This window comes from Pinus tabuliformis, chromosome Q (genome assembly GCF_031772625.1).
Source record: "Pinus tabuliformis cultivar Carrire ecotype Pingquan chromosome Q, CPIR1, whole genome shotgun sequence".
Lineage (NCBI taxonomy): Eukaryota > Viridiplantae > Streptophyta > Pinopsida > Pinales > Pinaceae > Pinus > Pinus tabuliformis.
Genome location: NC_142296.1, coordinates 841,922,258 through 841,940,471, shown reverse-complemented (window position 1 = coordinate 841,940,471; position 18,214 = coordinate 841,922,258).

Here is an 18,214-nt window from a genome sequence, read left to right as displayed (position 1 = left end):
CATTCTGGGATACACAATTGCCCTCCTTTGAACAACAACCCTTCCTATGTATTATAGTCCAGCCATGAACTGTTATCCCTCAACAGTGGATTTTGGCAAGCTTCATAGGCTTCCTTAAAATCTGCATCTGTTTCATACGAGTCCTTAAGATGTTCGAATCCTAATACTTGTATCGTACTTTCCTGTAGGATCAAATTCCCCCTACTTAATGCATCTGCCACTTTGTTGCCTTGAATGTTGATGTGTTTCAACACAAATGTAAAACTCTGTAAGTACTCCACCCACTTCGCATGTTTATGGTTCAGCTTATGTTGTTGCATAATATAATGTAATGCAGAATTCTCTGAAAATAAGACAAATTCATTGGCCAATAGATAATGTCTCTAATGCTTTAGTGCTTGGACCATTGCATAAAATTATTTTTCATAAGACGTGTACTTCTTCCTACTTTCATTTAATTTCTCACTGAAATAGGCTACTGGCTTGTCTTCTTTGTTGAGTACTGCACCAATGGCTATCCCACTGGCATCACAGTGAACTTGAAAACGTTTTTTAAAGTCTGGTAATCTTAAAACTAGTTTTTCAGTGATCTTCCTTTTGAGCAGCTGAAAACTCTTCTCAGCTGATTCTGTCTAATGAAAAGGCTGATTTGCCTTCTTAATGGTATCCACCATGGGTGCACAAATTCCACTAAATTTTTTAATAAATTTTCGATAAAAACTCGCCAATCCATGAAAACTCTGTACCTCAAAAAAACTCTTGGGAGACGGCCAGCTAACTATGGCTGCAACCTTTTCCGGATCCATTTTTAGTTCGTTCTCGGAAATCACAAATCCTAAATAAATTAATTCTTTCTTGAAGAAAGAACATTTCTTCAAATTTATTAGTAATCTATTTTGCTGCAATTTTTCCAATACATACCTCACATGTCAAAAATGCTCTTCCTTCATTTTGCTGAATATAAGTATATCATCCGGATATACAATCACAAATTTACCAATGAATTCTTTCAGCATCTTGTTCATCAAATGCATGAATGTGTTTGGGGCATTTCTCAATTCAAATAGCATAACCAGCCATGCATATAAGCCTTCATTAGTTTTGAAAGTTGTCTTCCACTTGTCACCTTCTCGAATCCTGATTTGGTGGTAGCCGCTTTCAAGTCTATCTTTGAAAAGTATGCTCCACTCAAACAATCCATGATATCATCCATTTGAGGTAAAGGAAACTTGTACCTAATAGTGATCTTGTTAATTGCCCGGGAATCAGTGCACAGCCACCACTCACCTCCTTTCTTGGGAGCTAAAACAGTTAGAACCACACAGGGGCTTAGAATTTCCTGAATCAACCCTTTATCCAACAACTCTTGCACCTACTTCTTGATTTCCTCATTGTCCTTCAGAATCATCTGGTAAGCAGCTTCGTTTGGAAAACTAACTACTGGAATGAAATCAATATGGTGACTAATGCTCCGCTGTGGTGGTAATTTGTCTAGTAGATCATCTACCACAATATCACTAAATTCCTGCAGCATGTCCTATGTCTCTTCAATTAAGGCAGTAATTTCAGTATGGATAAATACTGGTTTTGGCCTTCGCACAACTGCATATTTTACCTTATTATCCTCGATTTTTTGCAAAAATTCTTTTCCACCTAACAATAATGCTTTTGTTCCACTGGTTTTTGCAACATCCTCTTCCTTCATGGGCACTAGCGTATGCTTTATCAATTATCGCATCTTTAACAAACTTGTAACAATTTGTTTCCCCATCATGGGTGACCTTCCTATCATACTGCCATGGTCTGCCAAGCAGAATATGGCACATGTCCATCAGCATGATATCACAAGTCACCTTGTGCTTGTATTTGCCAATATGAAACTCTACTTCACACTGCTCATCGACCAACAGTTAGTGTCCTTTCTACAACTAAGACACCCTATATGGAGTTGGGTGCTTCAACTTCTTCAAACCCAATTTCCCCACCATTTCAGTAGCTACCAGATTATCAGTACTTCCAATGTTTATGATTAATTTGTAGTATTTACCATGCGACTTGCACGCAGTCTAGAACAATGCTTTCCTCTGTGTCTAATCAACTACTTCCTTAGCTGGTTTCAATAATACCTTTTTCTACACCAAGGCTTCCCCAGTTTCAGGCATATTTTCCACCTCTTGTGGCGGTGCGTCTGCTTCATCGAGCTGAGCAACATATGCTCCCCTTTTTCTATTTTGTTCATTTTCAGGACATTCAAAGGACCTATGTCCCCACTTATGACACTTGTAACACTGATAGTCATTTCCTCTGCCTCTGCCATTAGCTCTTCCTTGCTGGTATGATCTTCCTCCTCTGGTGTTACCTTCTCTTTCTATCTGCCCCAAATTTTTTGAAACTACTGCCCTCTTCATTACTGTTGGTGGTTCTACCTTTGCCAAAGGACTGTCCCCTACCTTTGCCAGAACCACGTCTTCTTCTGGCACTGTTTCCTGGAAATCTTTTCGTCAACCTTCAAAGAACTTTGATAGGCTTCCTCTATGATCTTAGTGGAAATAATACTAATTTCGTCTAGGATCTCCATCCATAGACCATTTACAAACATCGTTGTTTTCTCAGGGCTATCTTCAACATAGCCAGCTCTCAAGTTTACTTTATAAAATTCTTTAGTATATTCCTTTATGGTCATTGTTCTTTACCTCGGGTTTTGTACTTGTCTAAAAAGGGAAATTTGGTAATCTTTAGGTAGAAATTTTCTCTTCATCCTAGCAATCATCCTATCCCAATTTTTAATCAATGGTTTGTTCAATCTTCTCCTTTCTGCCCGCACACTATCCCACCATAATGTTGCATGTCCTTTCAACTTGGTGACAACAAACCTGATCTTCTTGTCTTCGCTGATTTCTTCATATTCAAAGTATTTATCTAACCCACTTATCCAGTCCAACAATGCCTCTGTGGACAAACTGCCATCATAATTAGAAAGCTCCGGTCTTGGCTTGCTACTATTGGTCCCTCTTCATCTGACCCATCCATCGTGGCTGCATTTTCTTCCTCACTATCATCCCCACCTTTCGGACCTCTATGCCTTCCTACTTCCACTACTATCGAATGTGCAGTTAAGGTCCTAATCTCTTCTCATAGCCCTTCATCTGCTACTCTTATGATGGTTCTACCTCGACCTCTTCATCCTACGTCCATCTTTACTGAGAAAAAGGAAAAACCTGCTCTGATACCAAAAATTGGTGGAAATCTCGAGGAAGGACACGTATCAACGACCATTTAAATTTTTAGATTTTCCAAATAAACAAAACAAGGTTTTAGGTGTGAGGTTTTAATGCACTTTAATTGTTTCGGCCTACCCTTTGTACTAGCCTTGGTTTCGCAAATGTAGTCATTTCACACCTACCGAGGGAAACTAGGAGTTGGTCTCCATTCTTACATCTACTGTTGGTTTGGTTCAACTCTGTGTGTGCGCTATGCCTTCGCTTGTTTCTTGTGGTGGTTTGTTTACTGTTTCTTGGAGGCTTCAGTTCGACTTTCAATCTACAAGTTGTTTCATTTATTCTTTGTTTCCCAGTTTATGCTTCGTTTCTACTCTGCTCGTGGTGATTTTCGATGTTGGTTCTAGTGTTGATCTGGCCTTTTGTAACCACAGGTTCTTCCCTTGCTACTTCCTTGGGCAGCTCAGCAAACATTACTTCAGGTAATTTTTTTGTTCTGGATTCATTCCCTCATCTTGTTTTTGTGATTCTAATCCTCTGGCTCCTTGGTGAGTAGGTAAACTTATCAATGGAATTCTTGCTGAGAGAAACCCTCTGGCGAGAGACTTCGTCCTCATCCTCTGGCTCAGAGACAGACCTTTTCCAGGTAAACCCCTTCTCCTCCCTTCTTTTATCTGTTCTCTGTCACTTTGTTTTTTCTGCCTTTCCGGTTTCTTGACTACCCGTCTTGGTTTTGCGGTGATGTGCAGGTCGTGCCTGGAGAATAATGCTCCACAGCCTCATCCTTGGGAGTTTTTGCGGCTTGGAAAAAAGAACAGGGTAGGATCCCTCCATGATTGTCTTGTGGTTTTTACTTGCGCTATCCTTAGTTAGGCATAACCCTTGGGGTTTCATTTTCTTAGTATGTCTTGTATGGTTTCGTGGGTTTCACACCCTTGTTGTTGGATTAGTCTTCGCCTACAAAGCATTGTTTTCGGTGTTTGTGGGTTTTGAAAACCTCTACTGTTTTGGTTTCATAAATGTATATTGAACTATTAAATTTGGAAATGTAACAAATGCATAGGTGTGCTTGAATACTGAATGTAAATGTATCTGGTTTTTTTGTTTAGAAAAAATGTGATATCTTTTCTGGCTTTGCCTTTGTCTGGTCCCTGGTCTGAGATGCCTTCAGTCACAAGATTTTTTTCGATGTCATTCAGCCTCTTAATGAAATACCTCACTATTTTGCTTTAAAACAATATCTGAAACTTTAATGCACAGGAAAAGAGGAAATTGTCTTTCGTTCTTAATGACAGAGATTTTAGATTCATTTGCTTTCATATATACTCAAGAAAATTGTAATTTCAATTTCTATGTCCTTTCTTCTCTTTGGATGGCAGCCCTCCCTCACAGGGAGGATCTGGTTTTTGCTTTTAATTCCTAACTAGCAGTCTCTTACAGTTGAGGAACTGTCCTTTAGTTACCTTACAGTTATCTAACAGTTTCTTTAAACATACTGTTAACTAATCCTATTTTACTTGCTTGTTTAATTTCTAAAAGACAATTGTTGTATCAGCCTTAATTTAAGTAAAACAAAAATAAAACAAAATTTATAATGTTTTTCTTCCATTCTAGTAGAAAATAAAAACCATTTCCAGCTGTTGCCTTTTTAGTCGGATGCTCCTGCATCAAGCTCCTGGGGTAAATTAAACTGGCTCCTGTCCATGAGCTCTTCAATAGAGTACCCAGCTCTTTGAATCTGGCTAGCATCTAACCAAGAAATATCTTCATTGGGATGGCCCTTCCACTTGAATAAGTACCATAAATATTCTTTTCTTCAAGTTCGTCTACTCCCCTGGGTGTCTAGGATCTGTTTGATCTCTAAAGGCTTTGTTGGGGGCATCTGTTTAATCCACGAGTCGTTGTCATTCTAGGTGTTCCATGTACGTCTTTCTGAACTTTCCTCTTCATTAGTAGCAATGTATGGGTACAAATCTACCACATTAAAAATGGGCGAGATTCCTATACCTGGAGGTAACTGCAACTCATAAGTGTTCGCAGAAAACTTTCGAAGAATCCTGCAAGGCCAAATTTTCTTTAATTTTAACTTGTTGTATTCGCCTTTAGGAAACCTATCCTTGCATAGGTGTGCTAGTACCAAGTTCCCTACATTGAATTGTACCTCCCGCATTTTCAAATCTACTTTCAGTTTGTATCTTTGGCTGTTGTCTTGTAATTTTAATTTTACCTGTTCATGAAGATCACTGATTGCCTTTGTGAAATCTTCACCATCAGCACTCTTGCACTTCAACTGACCTAAATCCTGCAACTCATGTACTCCACATGGGTGCATTCCATATAGGATCTAGAAAGGACTACTGCCCGTGCTTCTGTTGGGTGAATCGTTATAAGCAAATTCCACTCATGCAAGTACACGATCCCACTGTCGAGAATTTTCACCAACTAGACTCCTTAGTAGATTTCCTAGTCTTTGGTTCACCACTTCAGTTTGCGCATCAGTTTGCAGGTGATAAGATGAGCTGAAGTTCAGTTTGGTGTCTAGATTTTTCCATAAGGTTCGCCTAAAATGACTTGTAAACTTTATGTCTCAGTCCAAAATAATAGACTTCAGCAAGCCATGTAATTTGACTATCTCTGTGAAGAACAAGTGTGCTACATGTGTGGCATCACCAGTTTTCCTGCAAGGAATAAAATGTGCCATTTTGGTGAAACTATCCACCACCACCATGATGGAATCGAATCCCCGCTGTGTCTTCGGCAGACCTAAGAAAAAGTCTAAACTGACTGAGTCCCATGGTCTGTTCGAAATAGGTAAGGGTGTATACAACCCTGCGTTCTGGCTGTGTCCCTTTGCATGCTAACACACTTTTCATCTAGTCACAAACCTCTGTACATCTCTACGCATCTTTGGCCAATATTAAAAGTGGCTCAACTGATCCAAGGTCTTGTCTATTCCAAAATGCAGGGCTAAACCTCCATTATGCTTTTCTTGGATTAAGTTCTCTCTCATAGAACGTTCTAGGATACGCAACTGCCCTCCTTTGAACAAAAACCCTTCTTGCATATTATAGTCCAGCCATGAATTGTGATCCCTCAATAGTGGATTTTGGCAAGCTTCATAGGCTTCCTTAAAGTATGCATCTGTTTCATACAAGTCCTTAAGATATTCGAATCCTAATACTTGTATCATACTTTCCTGTAGGACCAAATTCCTCCTACTTAACGCATCTACCACTTTGTTGGATTGACTACTGATGTGTTTCAACACAAATGTAAAACTCTACAAGTACTCCACCCACTTCGCATTTTTATGGTTCAGCTTATGCTGTTGCATTAAATACTGTAATGCAGAATTGTCTGAAAATGAGACAAATTCATTGGCCAATAGATAATGTCTCAAATGCTTTAGTGCTTGGACCACTGCATAAAATTCTTTGTCATAAGACATGTACCTCTACCTACCTTCATTTAATTTCTCATTGAAATAGGCTACTGGCTTGTCTTTTTACTGCACCAATGGTTGTCCCACTTGCATCACAGCGCACTTGAAAAAGTTTCTTAAAGTCTGGTAATCTTAAAAGTGGGTTTTCAGTGATCTTCCTTTTTAGCAACTGAAAAATTTTCTCATTTGAATCTATACAATGAAAAGGCTGATTTGCCTTCTTAATGGTGTCCACCGTGGGTGCACAAATTCCACTAAAATTTTTAATAAATTTTTGATAAAAACTCACCAATCCATGAAAACTCTGTACCTCAAACAAACTCTTGGGAGATGGCGAGCTAACTATGGCTGCAATCTTTTTCGAATCCATTTTTAGTTCATTCTCGGAAATCACAAATCCCAAATAAATTAATTCTTTCTTGAAAAAAGAACATTTCTTCAAATTTATTAGTAATCTATTTTGCTGCAATTTTTCCAATACATACCTCACATGTCGAAAATGCTCTTCCTTCATTTTGTTGAATATAAGTATATCATCCAGATATACAATCACAAATTTACCAATGAGTTTTTTTAGCATCTCGTTCATCAAATGCATGAATGTGTTAGGGGAATTGATAAGTCCAAATGGCCTAACCAACCATTCATATAAGCCTTCATTAGTTTTGAAAGTTGTCTTCCACTCGTCACCTTCTCAAATCTTGATTTGGTGGTAGCTGCTTTTCAAGTCTATGTTTGAAAAGTATGCTGCTCCACTCAAACAATCCATCATATCATCCATCCAAGGTAAAGGAAACCTGTACCTGATAGTGATCTTGTTAATTTCTCGAGAATTAGTGCACATCTGCCACTCACCTCCTTTCTGTTGGCATTATTTTTTCTGTTATGACTGTATGTTACAGATGTTGTACTTGATGGCAACTCCAGTGGTAAGGCTCTCAGTTTGTTGGAAATTAAGAAGGACGCAGGAAATCGGTTCAGAAAGTGCGTCCCCGCAGGTATAACCATGCAGAACCGCGTCCAGGGACGCCGGCCAGCCGTTATGGGGGTGCGTCTACCCAGTGCACACATTTCAAGGCAGAGAAAAGCACGTGGGGGTTTCTTGTGTGGTATCTAGCCGACGGTTTTGTGTTTCTATGGTGTCGGATCGTGGTATTGTTCCATGTTTTGGGGAGGAGCTTGCCTATATAAAGCAAAGGAGTTCATTTGGATTGAGCAAGTGTCTTGGGTTGAATATCTTATTTGGTGAGATCTAGTCCAGATCTAAGAGGGCGAATCTTCTAATGGACTGTGATCTCTATGGCGCCTGATCAGATCTGTAGATCTGACTGTTTGGGTCTGTTCTGAAGTCTTCATATCATTTACATCTGAAGGGTCGAAGGTTCAGCGAAGGGAAAGTGCGCCGGGACGCCGATACTGTAAAGGGCAAGTGCGCCGGGACGCTGATACTGTAAAGGGTAAGTGCGCCGAGACACAGTACAGTAGAAAGAGACCTGCGTTGGGACGCAGGGCGATCAAGGTTCTGGTGCGTCTCTGTAGCGAAGGACGCGGCGCGATAATGTTTTCTGGTGCGTCTCTGTAGCGAAAGACGTGGCGCGATAGTATCTTTGGGTGCGTCCCTGAAGCAACAGAACGCAGACCAGTCACAGGAACAGTGCGTGGGCACGCAGCGGAGCAGAAGGATATCTGCGTGTGGACGCAGAGTAGCGGAAAGTTAACGGCGTCTGGTCGCAGGCCACAGAAAGAAAAACTGCGTCTTTGTTTTAAGATGTTCTGTTGACTGAATTTCTCTGTTGATAAGGTGTTCTGGGCTGTTTCTGTTATTGCTGATCTGATATCTGTAGTGGTCTATATCTGTTATGTACTTGTTGATCATCTGATGCTTTATGAAAAGAAGTAGGGGGTTGTAGCTCCCTTCCAGGAGTAGACTGGAAAACGAGAAAGAGAGAGAGTTGTAGCTCTCTGCAGGTTGCAGCCTGCGTACTGGTAAAGGACTGCACCAGTACAAAATCATTGTAAAAGAAGTTTCTAAATTGAAAGAAGATAGAGACATATTGCAGTAGGTGGTTTTCACCCACATTGGTTTCCACCTTACATCTTGTGTTCTTTGGTGTGATTATCTGTTTTTCATGCTCATTATTTTATGGTACTGACATGCAAAAATAATTCAAAGATCAAATAAGGAAGATTTATTAAATTGCTTGACAATACTGATTCACCCCCCCTCTCAGTATTATTTTCAACAATTGGTATCGGAGCAGGTCCTTCAGAGAAGCTTGATCGCTTGAAGGTAGATCGTTCATCATGAGCAACTACGAGAAAGAAGCATCAATCAGGCCACCTATTTTTGATGGGAAATTTCAATTATTGGAAGGTAAGAGTTACTGCATATCTTCAATCTCTTGGTACAAAAGTTTGGAACATTGTAGAAACAGGCTATGCTTTTCCTTCAGCTACTCCTACAGATCCAGCTGAGAAAAAGCAGTATGAAACAAATGCAAAAGCAGTCAGTACTCTATTAGGAAGTATATCCCAAACAGAATTCATGAAGGTCATGCACTTCAAATCAGCAAAAGAGATATGGGACAAAATGATCACTAGCTATGAAGGAGATGAACAGGTAAAACAAGCTAAACTTCAAACTCTCAGGATTCAATATGAGACTCTCAAGATGTATAATGATGAAAGTGTGGCTAATTATTTTCTTCGGGTAGATGAGATTGTTAATTGTATGAAAAATTTGGGTGAAGAAATAAAAGAGACTATAGTAGTTCAAAAGATTCTAAGATCATTATCCCCCAAGTTTGAATCTAAAGTATCTGCAATAGAAGAAAAGGAAAATCTCCGTGTTCTCACTATGTCTCAGCTACATGGAATTCTAACTGCTTATGAAATGAGAAAGGGAGGTCCATCAGACAGAAGGGAAGCTGCTTTTAAGGCATCAGGCAAAGAAGATTACTATGAAGCAAGCCATGTTCCAGAAGAAGAGGAAGAAGAATCAAATTTTGTCAGAAATCTTCAAAGGGGTTCTGGAAGGTTCAGAGGTAAGCTACCTTTCAAATGCTTTGCTTGTGGAAGAGTAGGTCATTATGCTGCAAAATGTCCTTATAAGGATAAAGGAAAAGAACCTGCTAGATGGAACAGGAAACAAAGTGCAAATAAGAAAAGCTACTACACCCATGAAGATAGTGATGGCTTATCAAACAGTGATGAAGATGAACAAGGTAATAAATATAAGTTGTTAATGGCATTTGAAGATGATGATTATGAGGATGCTGTAGATGTGGATAATCTCTATGATGAAATTACTAGACTCAAGAGATGCATAGAAGAAAAGAATGTGATCATTGATACTTTGCAATTTCAAATTGATGAAAAGGAAAAACATCTTGAAAAACTAGAAGGTGAAATTGTTGGTCTCAGAAAAGAAATTGAGAAAACAAAAGCTATTAATCTTAAGTTTGTCAAAGGATCTGAAACTTTGGATGAGATTATCAATGTGCAGCGGTCTCCTCTAAACAAGACAGGTTTGGGCTATAATGGAGAAACCTCTCAAGCATCCACCTCAAAAAGTTATCTTGATGCAGCAAGAAGAAATGAGCAGAAGAACAATGAAGATAATCAGGTAAAGCAGGGACGAATTACAAACAGAAACTATCAGGGACAATCCATCCTAAGGGTGAACAAAAGCTACAACCAGCCACAGGTAAAATCTTCTCAGTTTGGTTCAAGAATAGATGAAAATAGAAATTACAATCAGTTGGCTGGTAGATTCAATAACCGCAGAAGCTTCTTCAATGGACAATGCTTTTCTTGCCATAACTTTGGTCACAAAGCAGCTCAATGTGTTGCATATAAAACAATCATGACTAGGGAAGCTCAAAAACAAAGAAGTATGACAGGGATTACAAAGAGGACCTATAACAACTTTTCGGTTCTTGAAAATGAAGTTGAATGTTCTATTTGCAATAATTTTGGTCATGAAGACTCTGAATGCAGGAGCAGGTTTCAGGAGAAAAAGGAACAAGCCACAAGCACCAAAACATGGAGAATAAAGGAACCTCAAACTGAAAGATGTGGGATAGCATTTTATGCAGAAGGACAGGAAAATCTATGGTACATTGACAGTGGATGTTCGAAACATATGACAGGTGATAAAGAAAAACTTGAATCTTATTCTACTTTAGAAAAGGGAAAGAAAGTTTCTTTTGGAAATGATACTCCTGCAACTATAAAAGGAAAAGGTATTGCTCCTTTGAAAGAAAAGGTCAAGGCTGGAAATGTTTTGTATGTTGATGGATTGAAGCATAATCTACTAAGTGTCAGCCAGATGTGTGATCAAAAAACCGAGGTTATTTTCAGATCGAATGGATGTCTTGTTCGTGATCTTGATACAGGTAAAACAGTACTCAAAGGCAAAAGAACTCCAAATAATCTGTACATATTTGAAGAAGGAGAACAACAATGCTATCTTAGCAAGGATGAAGAGCACTGGTTATGGCATCGAAGGTTGGGACATCTAAGCTTCTCACAAATAAGGAAAGCATGCAAATATCAGGCAGTTCGCGATCTTCCAGATATCAAAATTCCTGACAACACCATATGCAGATCATGTCAGTTTGGAAAACAAACCAGGACTAACTTTCCAGAGAAAGAGGGATCAGCTAGCATGCCTCTTGAGCTAGTACATACAGATACATGTGGCCCATTCAGGAAAAGAACACCTAGAGGAGAGGAATACTTGATATTATTTATTGACGATTTCTCCAGGTTTGTCTGGTTAGGACTTATGAAGCACAAAGATGAAGCATTCGAAAAATTCAAGACCTTCAAAGCCTTGGTTGAAAATGAATCAGGTCACAAAATTAAGTGCCTCAGATCCGACAGAGGTGGGGAATTTACTTCAAATGAATTTTTCGATTTCTGTGATGAACATGGGATAAGGAGAGAATTCTCTACAGCTAGAACTCCTCAGCAAAATGGAGTTGTTGAAAGAATGAACAGAACAATCCAACAAATGGCTCGTGCTATGCTTGATGAATCAGGAACTCCCGCAACTTTCTGGGGTGAAGCTGCACATGCTGCGGTTATTATTCTCAACAAAACAAATGTCCGGGTGAACAGCACTCAAACTCCTCATGAGCTCTGGAGTGGTAAAACTCCTTCGGTAAAGCACTTCAAAATCTTTGGGAGCAAATGCTATATCAAGAATACTGATGAGCAGCTTGGCAAACTTGAACCTAGAGCAGATGAAGGCATTCTTCTTGGCTATTCTCCACATAGCAAAGCATACAAATGCTACAATAAAAGACTTGGCAGAATTGTTGACAGCATTGATGTAGTGGTTGATGAGAAGGGATATATTCCTAGGCAAGTACATCATGAAGATATAGAAGAAGATGAAGGCTACCCTCAAAGACAGAATGATGAAGAAGAAGAACCCCAAGGAGAACTTCAAGAAGAACCAGAGGAGCAGACAAGAATAGAAGAGAAAACTCCATCCAGATATGTTCAGAAGAATCATCCAGAATCTCAGATTGTGGGGCAGAAAGAAGCAAGTGTACAAACAAGAAGAACAATTGCAGAAGCCTCAAGCTATTTGGCATTACTCTCCTCTACTGAACCACAAAATGTGAAAGAAGCATGCAAAGATGAATGTTGGGTAAAAGCAATGGATGAAGAACTTGAGCAAATCGAAAAGAACAACACTTGGGAGCTGGTTCCTAGACCAAAGGATAAGAATGTTATCGGAACAAAATGGGTCTTCAAAAATAAATTGAATGAAAATGGAGAAGTAATTAGAAACAAAGCCAGACTTGTTTGTAAAGGGTATGCGCAGCAAGAAGGAATAGACTTTGAAGAAACTTTTGCTCCTGTTGCAAGACTTGAGGCCATCCGAATGTTCCTTGCTCTCTCAAGTTTTCAAAACTTCAAAGTATTTCAAATGGACGTGAAATCAGCCTTTCTGAATGGAGACTTGGAAGAAGAAGTGTACATTGAACAGCCAGATGGGTTCATTCTTGGAAATGATCCAAATCTTGTATGCCGATTGAAAAAGGCTCTCTATGGTCTCAAACAAGCTCCAAGGGCTTGGTACTACCGGTTGGACAAATATCTTCATCAACAAGGTTCTCAAAAGGTTCAGCAGATAGCAATCTGTATATAAAAATTGAAAATGACAAATTACTAATACTTGTTGTGTATGTAGATGACATTATTTTTGGCAGCAATGAAGAAGCTATGAGTCAAAGCTTTGCCTCGGTCATGCAGAAAGAATTTGAAATGTCCTTGCTAGGAGAACTGACATATTTCCTTGGTTTGCAAATCCAACAAAAGGAAGGAGGAATCTTTTTATCTCAAACCAAGTATCTCAAGCAGATTTTGAAGAAATATGGCATGGAAGATGCAAAACCAGTATGTACACCCATGGTCACAGGATGTAGTCTCAGTGCAAATGATGAATCTGCAGCAGTACATCAACCAACCTACAGATCTATGATTGGAAGTTTACTATATTTGACAGGTACCCGACCGGACATCATGCATGCAGTTGGAATAGTTGGAAGATTTCAGGCAAATCCGAAGGAGACTCATCTTCAGGCAGTAAAGAGAATTTTCAAATATCTTCAAGGGACTCAAAATTATGGCTTATGGTATCCTAGAGATACAGATCTTACTCTTCATGCTTATACAGATGCAGATTGGGCCGGAAGCGTGGATGACAGGAAAAGCACAAGTGGTGGTGCGTTCTTTATGGGTTCCAGACTGGTATCTTGGTTCAGCAAGAAACAGAGTTCGATTGCCTTGTCTACAGCTGAAGAAGAATATGTTGCTGCTGCATCTTGTTGCACTCAACTCCTTTGGATGATGCAGACTTTGCAGGATTTTCAAATCACTTGTACACCACCTATCCCCATCTTATGTGATAACACAAGTGCAATCAGCATCTCAAAGAATCCGGTTATGCATTCAAAAACCAAGCACATACCAATCAAGTACCATTTTCTCCCGGAACAAGTGCTTGAACAGAAAGTCAAGTTGGAGTATGTTCCTTCCAAGGAACAAGTTGCTGATATTCTTACCAAACCATTGCCCAGGGACACGTTTGAATACCTCAGGCAAAAGCTGGGGGTTGTTGATGCATCATCTTGTTGAACTTCTTCTTATTGGTGGTACAGGCTCAGGGGAGCACATAATGCATTGTTGGCATTATGGAGAAGGAGATCTTGGAAATAGCTGCAATATGTCTCTATCTCTTTCATGGTGGTGCGTTGCTGCAGATCTGGTTCATATTCAGGGGGAGCATGAGCTTAGGGGGAGCATACCCTTTGCCCTTGATGTCAAAGGGGGAGAATGAAGCTGAAGTTTGTAAGGTTGCCATCAAGTCCAAAGGGGGAGATTGTTGGCATTATTTTTTCTGTTATGACTGTATGTTACAGATGTTGTACTTGATGGCAACTCCAGTGGTAAGGCTCTCAGTTTGTTGGAAATTAAGAAGGACGCAGGAAATCGGTTCAGAAAGTGCGTCCCCGCAGGTATACCATGCAGAACCCGCGTCCAGGGACGCCGGCCAGCCATTATGGGGGTGCGTCTACCCAGTGCACACATTTCAAGGCAGAGAAAAGCACGTGGGGGTTTCTTGTGTGGTATCTAGCCGACGGTTTTGTGTTTCTATGGTGTCGGCTCGTGGTATTGTTCCATGTTTTGGGGAGGAGCTTGCCTATATAAAGCAAAGGAGTTCATTTGGATTGAGCAAGTGTCTTGGGTTGAATATCTTATTTGGTGAGATCTAGTCCAGATCTAAGAGGGCGAATCTTCTAATGGACTGTGATCTCTATGGCGCATGATCAGATCTGTAGATCTGACTGTTTGGGTCTGTTCTGAAGTCTTCATATCATTTACATCTGAAGGGTCGCAGGTTCAGCGAAGGGAAAGTGCGCCGGGACGCCGATACTGTAAAGGGCAAGTGCGCCGGGACGCTGATACTGTAAAGGGTAAGTGCGCCGAGACGCAGTACAGTAGAAAGAGACCTGCGTTGGGACGCAGGGCGATCAAGGTTCTGGTGCGTCTCTGTAGCGAAGGACGCAGCGCGACAATGTTTTCTGGTGCGTCTCTGTAGCGAAAGACGTGGCGCGATAGTATCTTTGGGTGCGTCCCTGAAGCAACAGAACGTAGACCAGTCACAGGAACAGTGCGTGGGCACGCAGCGGAGCAGAAGGATATCTGCGTGTGTACGTAGAGTAGTGGAAAGTTAACGGCGTCTGGTCGCAGGCCACAGAAAGAAAAACTGCGTCTTTGTTTTAAGATGTTCTGTTGACTGAATTTCTCTGTTGATAAGGTGTTCTGGGCTGTTTCTGTTATTGCTGATCTGATATCTGTAGTGGTCTATATCTGTTATGTACTTGTTGATCATCTGATGCTTTATGAAAAGAAGTAGGGGGTTGTAGCTCCCTTCCAGGAGTAGACTGGAAAACGAGAAAGAGAGAGAGTTGTAGCTCTCTGCAGGTTGCAGCCTGCGTACTGGTAAAGGACTGCACCAGTACAAAATCATTGTAAAAGAAGTTTCTAAATTGAAAGAAGATAGAGACATATTACAGCAGGTGGTTTTCACCCACATTGGGTTTCCACCTTACATCTTGTGTTCTTTGGTGTGATTATCTGTTTTTCATGCTCATTATTTTATGGTACTGACATGCAAAAATAATTCAAAGATCAAATAAGGAAGATTTATTAAATTGCTTGACAATACTGATTCACCCCCCCTCTCAGTATTATTTTCAACACTTTCTTGGGAGCTAAAACAATCAGAACCACATGGGGGCTTAGACTTTCCCGAATTAGCCCTTTATCCAACAACTCCTACACCTTCTGTAGGAATTTACAGGGTAAGTTCCTCAGACAGAACACTAAAGGACACCGCTCACAAATAGATCACAGATCAATACACCAGTATTTTGATGTGGTTAAAACCCTCAAAGAGGGAAATAGTCCATGGCCTCAGCCAACGCGGCCACTTCAGGCAATTTATTAATAAAAGAATGAAAATTTACATATGCTTCTCTCATAGACGGATTACCCTACAAATGACCCTCCATGCTCTTTAAATAGAGATCATGGACCAATCTGGTGTTAAACCACGGATCAAGTGTTGGTAATACCGAGGAGAGAATTAACCATCGGATCACTACATATCATGACCATTGGATTGTAAGTTACAAAATGTACATAGTAAAGAAACACACTTTACCTTACTTTATACCTAACTCTATACTAGACCAAGTTGTACTTAACTATTTCCTATGTGTCGGAATATCCTAACATCCCCCCTTAAGAACAACTTGGGATAGGATTGAAGGATTTGCAAATATGACACAATAGGAGAAGGAAGGAGGCACTAGAGCCTATCCCCCCTCAGTGACAACTTCCTGAACTCCAACCATAAATCGAAGTTTAGTGAACTTTGCCTCTGTGAGAGCCTTTGTAAAGATGTCTGCAACTTGATCATCTGTTGAACAATATTGCACTTCAAGAACATGGTCATGAATGAGCTTTCTGATGAAGTGCATGTGCAGTTCAATGTGTTTGGTACGCTGATGTTGGACTGGATCTTTGCATAGTTGAATGGCACTTTGATTATCACACCAAAGTGTAGTCGGATGCTGCTGCTGAAAGCCAAACTCTGACAGGATCTGACGAAGCCACAAGGCTTCCTTACTAGCTTCTATGGAACCACGATACTCTGCTTCTGTTGAAGAAAGAGAAATGGCACCTTGTTTCTTGCAAGCCCATGTAATAGGTCCTAAACCAAGAGTAAACACATAACCTGCATTAGACTTCCGATCATCAGGGTCACCAGCCCAATCGAAATCAATGAAACCAACCAATAGAGGAGATGCTTCGGCACTGTAATGAATCCCAAACTGAACTGTACCTTGAACACAACGAAGTATTGTTTTAGTTGCTTTCCAATGACTTTCACGTGGATTTTGCATAAACCAAGAAACAAGGCCAACAACAAAGGAAAGGTCAGGACGAGTATGGGTTAGATACAAAAGTTTTCCTACAAGTTGACAGTATAAGGTAGCATCAACTTCAAGAGAAGCACAAGTGACTGAAAGTTTGACTCCAGACTGAAAGGGAGAAGGGGCTGGCTTACAGTCTTCCATGTGAAAATGGCGTAGAATATCACAGGCATACTTGGACTGAGAAAGGGAAATACCTTCCTTGGATTGCAAGACTTGAAGACCGAGAAAATAATGTAAGTGTCCTAAGTCTGTCCTTTCAAACTTCCTTTTAAGTCTAGACTTTACATGGTTTATAAGGTTGGGATCACTACCAGTCAGGATAAGATCATCAACATAAAGAACAAGAATGATAAGAGACTTGCCCACTTTCTTGGTGTAGACAATATTGTCAGAATGACACCTAGAAAAGCCATTTTCTAAAAGAAAGTTATCCATTTTGGCATACCAAGCTCGAGGAGCTTGCTTGAGACCATAAAGGGATTTCTTAAGCTGACATACAAGGCTGGAGTCTGTTTGTATAAAGCCAATAGGTTGTTCCATATAGATTTTTTCATGCAAGTCCCCATGCAAGAAGGCAGATTTGACATCCATTTGATGGACTTCCCATTTGAAAGAGGCAGCAAGGGAAATAACAAGGCGGATAGAGTTCATTTTGGCAACAGGGGAGAAGGTTTCAGTATAGTCAATGCCTTCAACTTGTGAAAAACCATTAGCAACAGGGCGAGCTTTATGTTTATCAACTTTCCCATCTGGTCCATACTTGGTTCTGTAAACCCATTTGCATGTAACAAGTTTTCGTCCCTTTGGTAGAGGAACAAGATCCCATGTATCATTTGCCAATAATGATTGATATTATTCATTCATAGTTGCTTCCCAATCTGGATGGCCTGAAGCTTCTGCAAAGGTGTCAGGATCATAATTCACTGAAGCTTGAGCCTGTAAAGAAGAGGCTCTCTTGAACTGAGAATGTGTACGTCGTTGATCTATAGGATCACCGGCAAGATCACCTGCTGCATCCCGAGTAGCACAAAACCATTTTGGAAGCTAAGGAGCTGAAGGAGGATCCTGAGAAGGTGGGGGATGATTTTCATCCTCGCTTTCATCATCTGAAGAAGAAATATTTTCAAAAGTAGAAGAGATAGGGAGGTGGCACATCCGCCGAACTAGGTTCGCAGGCCGATATATTTTCAGCAAACTTTACATCTCTTCTAATGATAACATTTTTGGACTTAAGTGGAATAAGTCTATATCCTTTGACATCTTCAGAATATCCAACAAAAATACATTTTTCACTCTTAGGTTCTAAAGCTTTATGTTTCTCATTTGGAATATGGGCCCATGCTTCACTTCCAAAAACATGAAAGTGACTTACATCTGGTTTGATTAAGCTCCATGCTTCTTCTGGAGTGATATTCTTTAAAACCTTAGTAGGAGTGCGATTTATTAAGTAATTTGCACAGTTAATTGCTTCTGCCCAATAATTAAGACTAAGTCCTTTAGATTGAAGCATACAATTAGCCATTTCCTTT